This window comes from Centroberyx affinis, unplaced genomic scaffold (assembly GCF_046629955.1).
Source record: "Centroberyx affinis isolate AG114_WGS23_722 - 3 ecotype Tasmania unplaced genomic scaffold, CSIRO-AGI_Caff_v1 ptg002107l_1, whole genome shotgun sequence".
NCBI classification, from domain to species: Eukaryota; Metazoa; Chordata; class Actinopteri; order Beryciformes; family Berycidae; genus Centroberyx; species Centroberyx affinis.
The window spans coordinates 296,327-306,497 of NW_027280432.1; positions in this window are offsets into that span (position 1 = coordinate 296,327).

The window sequence follows — 10,171 nt, forward strand, 5'->3', positions numbered from 1 at the left end:
CTATGCCAAGATTCACAAAATGTAAATCAATCCTGAAAACCTTTTTATAGCTTGCATATGTTAGACTCACTTGTTTTTATATTGTGATTGACAGTATATATTCTGAACATAGTGATTGTTTTTATGCCAAGCAAGCAAGACTGGTACCTTGGCATAAAATAAGTATGCACATTACTGCAAAACTGTGGCAATACCATATGCCATTTAGACATATTTAGTCGATAGACATATTGAATGAGCTGGAAGTGACATGTACTTTGCTCACAGTTGAATATGTTGTTTGGATCATTGTTGGTGCACGCCTGTGTGTGTGTGTGTGTGTGTGTGTCACCAGGTGTGTGTGGTATTTGAGTCTATCATTGTACAGTAAAGTTTGATTAAGGACACAAAGTATTAAGTCAGTAACAGCAGGGAGCATCCTCTCTCCCCAACCAGTTCTCAGTAATTCACACGTGGAGATGCAGCAGCTCCACTAACTGCTACGTTCCTTTATTGGCCACAGAACGAACCGAGCTGATCGATGATCGACGGGTATTTTTGCTCAGTGACTAGTGCCTACAAAACAAAGACATTCCTCCATTTCTACTCTGCCACATGTAAAATTATGAATATGTCCTGTTATGTATCTTTATGTATAGTTGCACTCCAAAAATATCATGTTTGCAAGTGATTCTTTGAAAATGTTGTAAAAGTTGGGTTTTTACAGAGTTGTATTTCCCCCAAAACAAATCGTATGTAAACCCAAGATTGTGAAATGGTTCAGTTGTAAAAAAAAAACTCATTTGAAAACCCAAAGTCAGTTCTGTAAATTTATCAACAGGATTGTAAACCCATATTTTGCAGGTACAACCCTCAGTTTATGATTATGAATCACCATTTACGTCTATACACACAGACACGGATTGTGATTGTGTGTTGTGTGAGTGCGCTTCTCGTTCTCTCCCATGGTACAAACACTGCTGTTGAACAGGTCTGTTAGGCCATTCCCAACATCAGTAATAACTCTTAACTGGAGCCAGTCAGGAAAATATGTTGATCGTATGTTAAGGATATCTAGGTTATGAAATACTTACAGTTTCGCTTTTTTTTACGAAAAGTTCAGCTGTGGCCAACTTTTCTCGGCCAACAAGCCTCTTGACCGTCAGTCGAGTTTCCCTTGTCTCTCAGCTCTATAGGAAATTAATGGACGTCCGGCAACTTGTTGATCGTGACCAATTTACAGTTTATAAGTGATAAATAATAAGCTTTACCTCGCTGTCACTCTCACCTCACGATAAGTCTCCCTCACACCTTTGATTGATGTATTGTATTCTTTTATCTTTTTTGTTTGTTTAAGTTTGTGAACTGCCAAGTGCCAACTATATAAATGGTTGCCTATACAGCTATTTCCTTGGTTTTCCTGTAAAGAAAGGTTGAACCAAAGCTGAGTACAGGAGGGCATGGAAAACAAGCAATATTCATTATTGCACATTATAGCAAGGAATATACAGTAACTTTATGAATGTAATTTCATCCGTTCGACAACCTTCACATTACCTCTCAGTATCACACTGACTTAGGGCTGCAACTAACGATTATTTTCATTGTCGATTAATCTGTCGGTTATTTTCTCCATTAATCGATTAGTTGTTTGGTCTATAAAATGTCAGAAAATGGTGAAAAATGTCGATCAGTGTTTCCCAAAGCCCAAGATGACGTCCTCAAATGTCTTGTTTTGTCCACAACCCAAAGATATTCAGTTTACTGTCATAGAGGAGTAAAGAAACCAGAAAATATTCACATTTAAGAAGCTGGAATCAGAGAATTTTGACTTATTTTTCTTAAAAATTACTCAAACCGATTAATTAATTATCAAAATAGTTGGCGATTAATTTAATAGTTGACAACTAATCGATTAATCGATTAATCGTTGCAGCTCTACACTGGCCTCAGTCTTATCCTCTAATGGTTAATAAATGACTGTTACACCAAAATCCTTAACGTGTTTGATATGAAAGGCTTCATTCCAAAATGTTGTGTATCCGTTTGAGATTTGATTCCTGGAAGATGATACTTAATTTTCTTTTTTAATTACAGATGATTCAAGCCTTAAAAATGTGGGTATTTTGTAGGTAAAGGCATTAGGAAGGCTACTAGCTTTACCTTTAAGTCAGCAATATTTTTTTAAAAGAGGGGGCCATGTATTAAACTTACTCAGTTCACTTGATTTTTAAACCAAACATAATAGGCAAGGCAAGGCAAGGCAAGGCAGCTTTATTTGTATAGCACATTTCATACACTGGGGCAATTCAAAGTGCTTTACAGGGTGATAAAAATACAGTAAAGGTAAAAGATTTACAATTAAAAAGTGCAAAAATACAGACAAGAGATACAAAAGATAAAAGACTTAAAAGTAAACTAGTGCAGTTCAAATCAAATGAGATAGAAAGATGAAAGAACACAACAAATACAACAAATACTCCCACTTTTAGATGCACATTGTGAGTGAACCCATATGTTTTTCTGTAATTTTCTTTTCCCCTGTCCTTCCTGATTCTACTCTTGATCTGATATTTACGTCAGATCTCACTGCCTAAGGCAGACGAGAATCATAGATTCTCCTCTTGGTCAAAAACCTCACCATCCAGAGATGGATGAGAATCACACAGGGTAAAGCTCTGTCCCCCCCACATATAGTGTTCACTCATGCGCAAGTAAGCATTACCTGGACAAGACGAATGAAAATTCGTACTTGCCCGTGTCAGCTCTGTTGGGATCCTGAACAGAAAGAGTTAAAATTAAGGTTATTTAAAAGCTGAGCTGAAAAGATACATTTTTAGCCATTACAGGGTAGAGAAGCAATGTAAAATAAGAAAGTTTTTAGCTTTGACTTAAAAGCGGTCAGAGTCGGGGCCTGTCTAATATCATCTGGGAGGTTATTCCAGGTCTGTGTTGCATGATAACAAAACGCTGCTTCACCGTGTTTTGTTCTAACTCTTGGGACAGCCAGTAGGCCAGCCCCAGATGTCCTAAGGTTCCTAGAAGGTTCATATGGCACAAGCATGTCAGAGATGTATTTGGGCCCAGAGCCACAGAGTGATTTGTAGACAAGCAGCAAGATTTTGAAATCAATTCTCTGAGTGACTGGTAGCCAGTGTAAGGATTTTAGAACTGGTGTAATGTGGTCGTATTTCTTAGTTTTCGTCAGGACCCTGGCAGCGGCGTTCTGAATAAGTTGGAGTTGCCGAAGAGCTTTTTTTGAAAGCCCTGTGAACAGACCATTGCAGTAATCCAATCTACTGGAAATAAAGGCGTGGGTAAGCCTTTCTAGGTCTTGTTTGGACATTAGTCCTCTGACTCTTGCAATATTTTTTAGATGGCAGTAAGCTGACGAAGTTACCGATTTGATGTGGCTATTGAAATTTAAATCTGAGTCCAGGATAACGCCAAGATTTCTGGCTTGACTCTTAGTTATGAGGGACAGGGAGTCAAGGTGAGAGCAGACATTCTGTCTTTCTTTCTGTGCTCCAAAGACAATTATCTCGGTCTTATCTCTGTTTAGTTGGAGAAAATTTTGCCGCATCCAGTCATTGATTTGTTCGACGCAGTGACACAGAGTTTCAACAGGTCCATAGTCACCTGGTGAAAGTGATATGTAGATTTGCGTGTCATCTGCATAATTATGGTAGGCTACTTTATTATTTTGTAGGATTTGGCCTAACGGAAGCATATAGAGATTGAACAGGAGAGGTCCCAGAATGGACCCCTGTGGAACCCCGCAGGTCATGGCCATCTGCTCAGACACACAGTTTCCAATGGAGACAAAGTACTTTCTGTCATGAAGATATGACTTGAACCACTTAAGGACAGTTCCAGAGAGTCCCACCCAGTTTTCTAATCTTTGTAATAGAATTGTATGGTCCACAGTGTCAAAGGCAGCACTAAGATCCAACAGTACTAAAACAGAGACTTTGCCTGAGTCATTGTTCAGGCGAATGTCATTTAGTACCTTTATGAGTGCAGTCTCAGTGCTGTGATGGGGCCGAAATCCTGATTGAAAGTTATCGAAGCAATTGTTCAGCATTAAAAAGTTACTAAGTTGTTGGTGAACAACTTTTTCAATAACTTTACCTAAAAACGGTAAGTTTGATATCGGTCGATAGTTATCCAGTACAGTAGCATCAAGACTGCTCTTCTTTAGGAGAGGCTTAATGACTGCAGTTTTCAAAGCCGTTGGAAAAATGCCAGATTGGAGAGAATTGTTAACTACAAATATTAGTTCTTTTGCCAGGCTGCTCAAAACTGTTTTAAGGAAGCTAGTGGGTAAAACATCAAGGCAACAGGTGGATGATTTGAGATTTGACACAGTTTCTTCAAGTGTTTTATCGTCAATGGGATTAAATTGTGTCATACCTACCATGTTACATCTGGGAGACTGCAGTGATGATGCTTTTTTGTTTGGCATTGAGGAGTTAATCACATGTCTGATGCCTTGAATCTTGTCATTAAAAAAGGATGCAAACTCGCTACATTTGCTGCTAGAAACTAGTTCTGGGGATATTGGAACCGGAGGGTTAGTTAACCTGTCAACGGTAGCAAATAAGATGCGTGAATTGTTACTGTTCTTGTTGATGATCTCAGCGAAAAATGATTGCCTAGCGCTTTTCAAGTTCAGACTGTAAATATGTAATTTTTCTTTATAGATTTCAAAGTGAATCTGGAGGCTTGATTTACGCCATTTTCGCTCTGCTTTCCGGCACTCCCTTTTCTGTGCCCTTACAGAATGAGTGTTTCTCCATGGTGCCTTTTGCTTATTAGCGATCGTTTTAACCTTAGCAGGAGCAATGGCATCAATTACATTTGAAATTTTAGAATTGAAGGTATTCAGTAGATCATCAACATGATTTGAAGCTGGGGCAGTTTCAGATTTGAAGGCTTTCATAAAAAGTGTTGTGGTATTCTCATCAATGTACCTTTTTTTTAACAGTTTCAGATCTAATGTTGATTTTTGGTGTAATAGACAGATCAAAGAATACACAGAAATGATCTGATAGAGCAACATCAAGCACAGTGACATTTGAAATGTTAACACCCTTAGTAATAACCAGATCTAGAGTGTGTCCTCTAGTATGGGTCGGGCCTTTCACATGTTGAGACAGATCAAAGGTGTCAAGTATGGCTGAAAGTTCTTTGGCATTTTTGTCACTGACATTATCTATGTGTACATTAAAATCACCCGTAATGACTACACAGTCAAATTCAGTGCAGATAATTGAAAGCATCTCAGTAAAATCATCAAGGAAATGTGGGGAGTATTTTGGTGGCCTGTATATAACTAAATATAGAATACATGGAGAGAATTTCATTTCCATTTTAAACAACACATATTCAAAGGATGAGAATTCTCCAAATGATAACTTCTTACAAAGGAACCTATCCCTAAAAAAGGCACAAACACCCCCTCCTTTTTTGTTCTGTCGTGCTTCAAACTCAAATATGAAATTTGGTGGGGTGGATTCAATAAGGATAGCATTCCCATTCTTGGTGTCCAGCCAGATCTCTGTTAAAAACATAAAATCAAGCTTGTAAGAGGTTATAAAATCAGTGATTAAAAGTGACTTGTTACACAGGGACCTGATATTAATTAGGGCTAATTTTAGGTTTGTTGGAGCAGGGCCTGAGATACTTGGCTTACAGGGAATGTGAATCAAATTTGTAGGATTGGAAGATTTTACTGTGACCCGCTTATGTAATCTTTGTCTTGACACTGTGGCTATTGTATTTGGGAAGGTTGTTCTCTCCCAGGACCTCAGCTTGCTATCAGATAATTTATGAATAACAGTTCTTGAACAGCAGAGGCCCAGTGTGTCCTAGTTGCTGCCGACACTGATAGCGGTGCGCCGGGGGGGCGTTGGGGGGGGACAGGTGCGCCGGGGGGGCGTTGGTGGGCGGCATATAGGTGATGGCAATACCCGTGACCTGGCCAAGCTGGGGGTGAGTGGGATCATTTTGATCCCAGACTTCACCAAGTCCTCCATCTGGCTTGTGAACCTAAGAGGAGTGACAGGGGAGGGAGTGGATGCTGGAGAGTCAATTTGGCTGAGCTTCAGCGTGGCAGCTTTGACTAACTCCTTGATTGGTGAGTGTGGTGGACGGGGGGAGGGGGGGCGTTGGATCCCTGATTGGGACAGAGACCTCCTCTGAATGCCTTGGGTGATGTGAAGCCGAGGGTCAGGTGAGGGGGGAGAGGTACAGGCTGTCTGCCTGTGTGTGCAGTCCTTGTCCTTCATGGTTATCTGTGCATTCTTGTTTTGGTGTGGCATCCCAAGAGCATGACGTAGATTGGCGCTGAGTAATCTGGAACCAGTGCTGTTCGGATGAATCCCATCAGGCATAAAGCGGTCTTTACAGTTCCAAAAGATATTGAAATTGTCAATAAACTTTATCCCATGGGTGAGGCACGCCGATGTCAGCCATGTATTCAGGGCAAGGAGTCTGCTGAAGGATTCGATTCCTTTCCTCAAGGTTGGAATGGGGCCTGAAATGAATACATGTTGCGATTGACAGTCACTCAGCTTCTCTAGTAGCAGGCAAAAGTCTTTTTTCAGGATCTCAGAGCCAGTTTTCCCTCGCAGAATGTCAAAAGATCCAGTGTGAATAATAATCCTCATGTTACTTGGATGTGTAGAGAGGATGACTGGCAACAGCCCTGTTAGCTCTCTGACAGATGTGTCATCCATAGTTAGATTTTCAGTCTTTGCCATTCTTACATGCTTGGTTATAGAGTCCCCAATCAGAATAGTGTCTGACTTATCAGCTGAGGAATTAGCAATATTTCTTCTGGCCCTCGGCTTATCAGCTGTGGAATTAGCAACATTTCTTCTGGCCCTCGGCCTAGCATGTTGATTAGCAGGCCGCATTTTCCGCCTGGAGGTAGCCGGTGGTGTTGAGTGCTGTTAGCACCGGGACCAGTGCTGGCATTAGCATTAGCATTAGCATTAGCATTAGCATTAGCATTAGCATTAGAATTAGCATTAGCTCTGCGGCTAGTACTGGGCTGCATCATGGAAGTGCCGTCATTAGCATTAGCAGTCACTGGATCCGGCTCACTGAGTATTTTGTACCTGTTCTCCAGTTGCAGTCCTGGCCGGGGAGTGTATTGGGGAGAGTATTAGGGTTTCCTCTTGTTTTTGTTGTTGTTTCCTCCGCTGCCCCTACAACGTCCGACCACAGCTCACCAGGAGTAGAGACTTTTGGTCTAGCACCCTTGCTGTGCCAATAGCCCATATCTGTGGCGAGTAGCTGTAGCTCGATAGCAAGCCTATCAATCCAGGGCTATAGCTGAGTCTCAGGGCTGTATTTTCAAAGTTTTGTCATATCTTTGCCCAAGAAAAATGCAAAAAATCTCAAATAACAATGTTAAAATCATGTGTTGTATTTTGTTGAAGTATCATCAGTGACATCATTTATCATAATTGTTTTGAAAGATTTACCTCCTATTTTGGTACCCTGAACAAACATTTTGGAATACTTACTGTATTATTTTAAAACGTTTTCAACCAATCACTGGTGCTGTTGGAAGCTTTGATCTGTGTAGTGATGCAATATATTTGTATGTAAAATAAATATCTATACACCCTGTATAATGCTATAGCCTGTTCCTCTTTATAAACCTCTTAACACTGTGGTTTGTGCCATATAGCTACATACAGTATATGGAGTTGTGATGGGTTCTTTCGCCTAAATATAACTTGATTTGAACTATAATTTGATCTGTGATACATAAACACACACATACACAGCACATTCTCCATTGTTAAGTGTTCATTTTCAGTGAGAATTATTTGGAGTTGACAGCTGTTGACTGGAGAGAGAAAAGTGAAATCTTTAATTTCTCTTCAGTTGTGTTGTTTCATTAGGTTTGGAATTGAATAAAGACCGCCAAGGTTTGAAAAAGAAGCGGTATTCTTATATGGAGAAACTTGTTCCTCTACAGGCATCAAATATCAAAAGTGTAAGGAGTGAAGATGACAAGCAACAGGCAGGTAAATGCAGTATGTATGAATTGGAAAACACAGGAGCAGAACTATAAAAAAAAGTTCCTGACACCAGAGCCAATTATTGCGTTGTCAGTTAACACCTTTCCCCTTTGTTACAAAACTCATGATTGTGAAATCTCTTGTACTGTTTAATCCATGTTGGGTGTACTGGCTGTGTGGCTGCAGAGCGGAGCAGATCGCTACATGGTGTATCGTATCAACACAGAAGCAAATATTGAATGATCAACCTAGTGTCTTTACTGTTGTTGTTGATTAATCCATGTGCACTGATGTACATTTTCAATTCTCAAGGATTAGAGTGTGCATTGGGCCTTGGGCTGCTGTCTTTAGAGGAATCTCTGCCAGGACACTAATTGCCACTTGAACATTTCACATGAACGCCCTACCAAAGTTGGATGGTGCAGTTATGACACAATGGTGTCACATGGTCTAACACAACCAGTTGACCCATACAAACAGTAAGACATGCCTTTATGCTGTGGTGTGCTGGGATACTTCCTCCAGGGAAGAGCACCTGATTGTGCTCGGTCTTGCACAATTTCTTGAAATGAGCATGAACTCTGAGACACAGATGACGTGTTGTGGACAGGAATAATGTGAACATTAGATAACGTTCCTCCACCATGTGACAATAACATAAATTAGAGCCATTTTATTAGTCACATGAAAAGGTTTAGGCAAGTAAGACAATTTCGGTTAAGGTTAGGGTTAATGTTAGGTTTAAACAACTAAAACTTTGGTTTGAGTTAGGCGACTAAAACAAGTTAGTTAAGGTCGGGGTAAGGTTTTGGTCATGGTTTAATAAAAACATTCACTGATAGATTAAAAATATTTTTTTATTAAATCCTATCACTTGGGTATCTAATTTTATCTGACTGAATCCAGGGATGTGGTCAACCTCTCACGGAACAACCTCCCACTCATAGGATCTTATCATAATATTTTCACGGTTACTTGTTTGTTGTTTGTGGTCATGTGAGAAGGTTTATATAAGCAGCCTATATCTTTCCAATACTTTGACAGAATTACAAACAGTCAAGCTGTGCGTCTGTCTTTTTGACTCGGATCGAAACTGATCTGCCTGGGAGCAGAGGACAGAGTTAAGCACATGTATCCACACAGACTCTCACCCGACCTCGCCTCTTACGAGAGTGAACTGGCAGGTGCTGAAGTCGTTAACAGACTGGGCCGTTCAAGCAGGAGCTGGGCCACAAGGCCAGCAGAGTGGTTTCATACTGTAGCAGGGAGGTTACAGCCAAAGAACCGTGATGGGACAACAAGAGGCCACTGACATAACAGAGTAGATCATTTTCAATACTCAAGCTGCAATATTCTGAGGTTCTATCTTTTATAGAATGACGAAACCTTTAAAACAGGCTCGAAAAATTATTATTTATTATTAAGGTTATACTTCACAATGAAATGAAAAATGACTTTTTCACCATGTTGGCTATTTGTCTATATCATAATGTACACCTGTTTAACAATAACTTTTTTACATTTTTGTTTTCTCGTGTTTTTATACCAAAATCTATGGAAGAGGATTAGGGCCACATGTGAAAAATGTATTTGAGTTCTGAGTTTAATTCCAAAGAAAAAAAGTCAATTCCCACACACACTTGTCACCTCTGCATTGATTTATTTAAAAAAAGTCGACGTTTTGGTCACAAGGACCTTTCTCAAGACATATCCTGAGTTCTGAGTTTAATGTCAGAATTCTGAAATTAAAGTCAGAATTCTGAGTTTAATGTCAGAATAAATTGGTTAATCTCATAATTCTGACATTAAACTCAGAATTCTGACTTTAAACTCAGAACTCAAATAAATTTTTCACATGTGACCCTAATCGTCTTCCGTAAAAATTACTTTTACTTCCTGGAAAATAGCCTATCTTTATTGGTTACCTTGTGGCGTCCCGGTAGACTTGCATACAAATTCCAACCCAATCACAGATTTTTAAACAATCCTCTGCCCCTAACATCATATACTGTAAAACCTGCAACTTCACAGCTTTAAGTGACATGTAATTGTGTGCATTTTTGGGTGTTCACTCTGAAAACCCTGTTTCCTTCCCCTAAGACTCCATGGCTGGAATTTATAAATTGTATTCATTTATTCAAGATTATGCATGA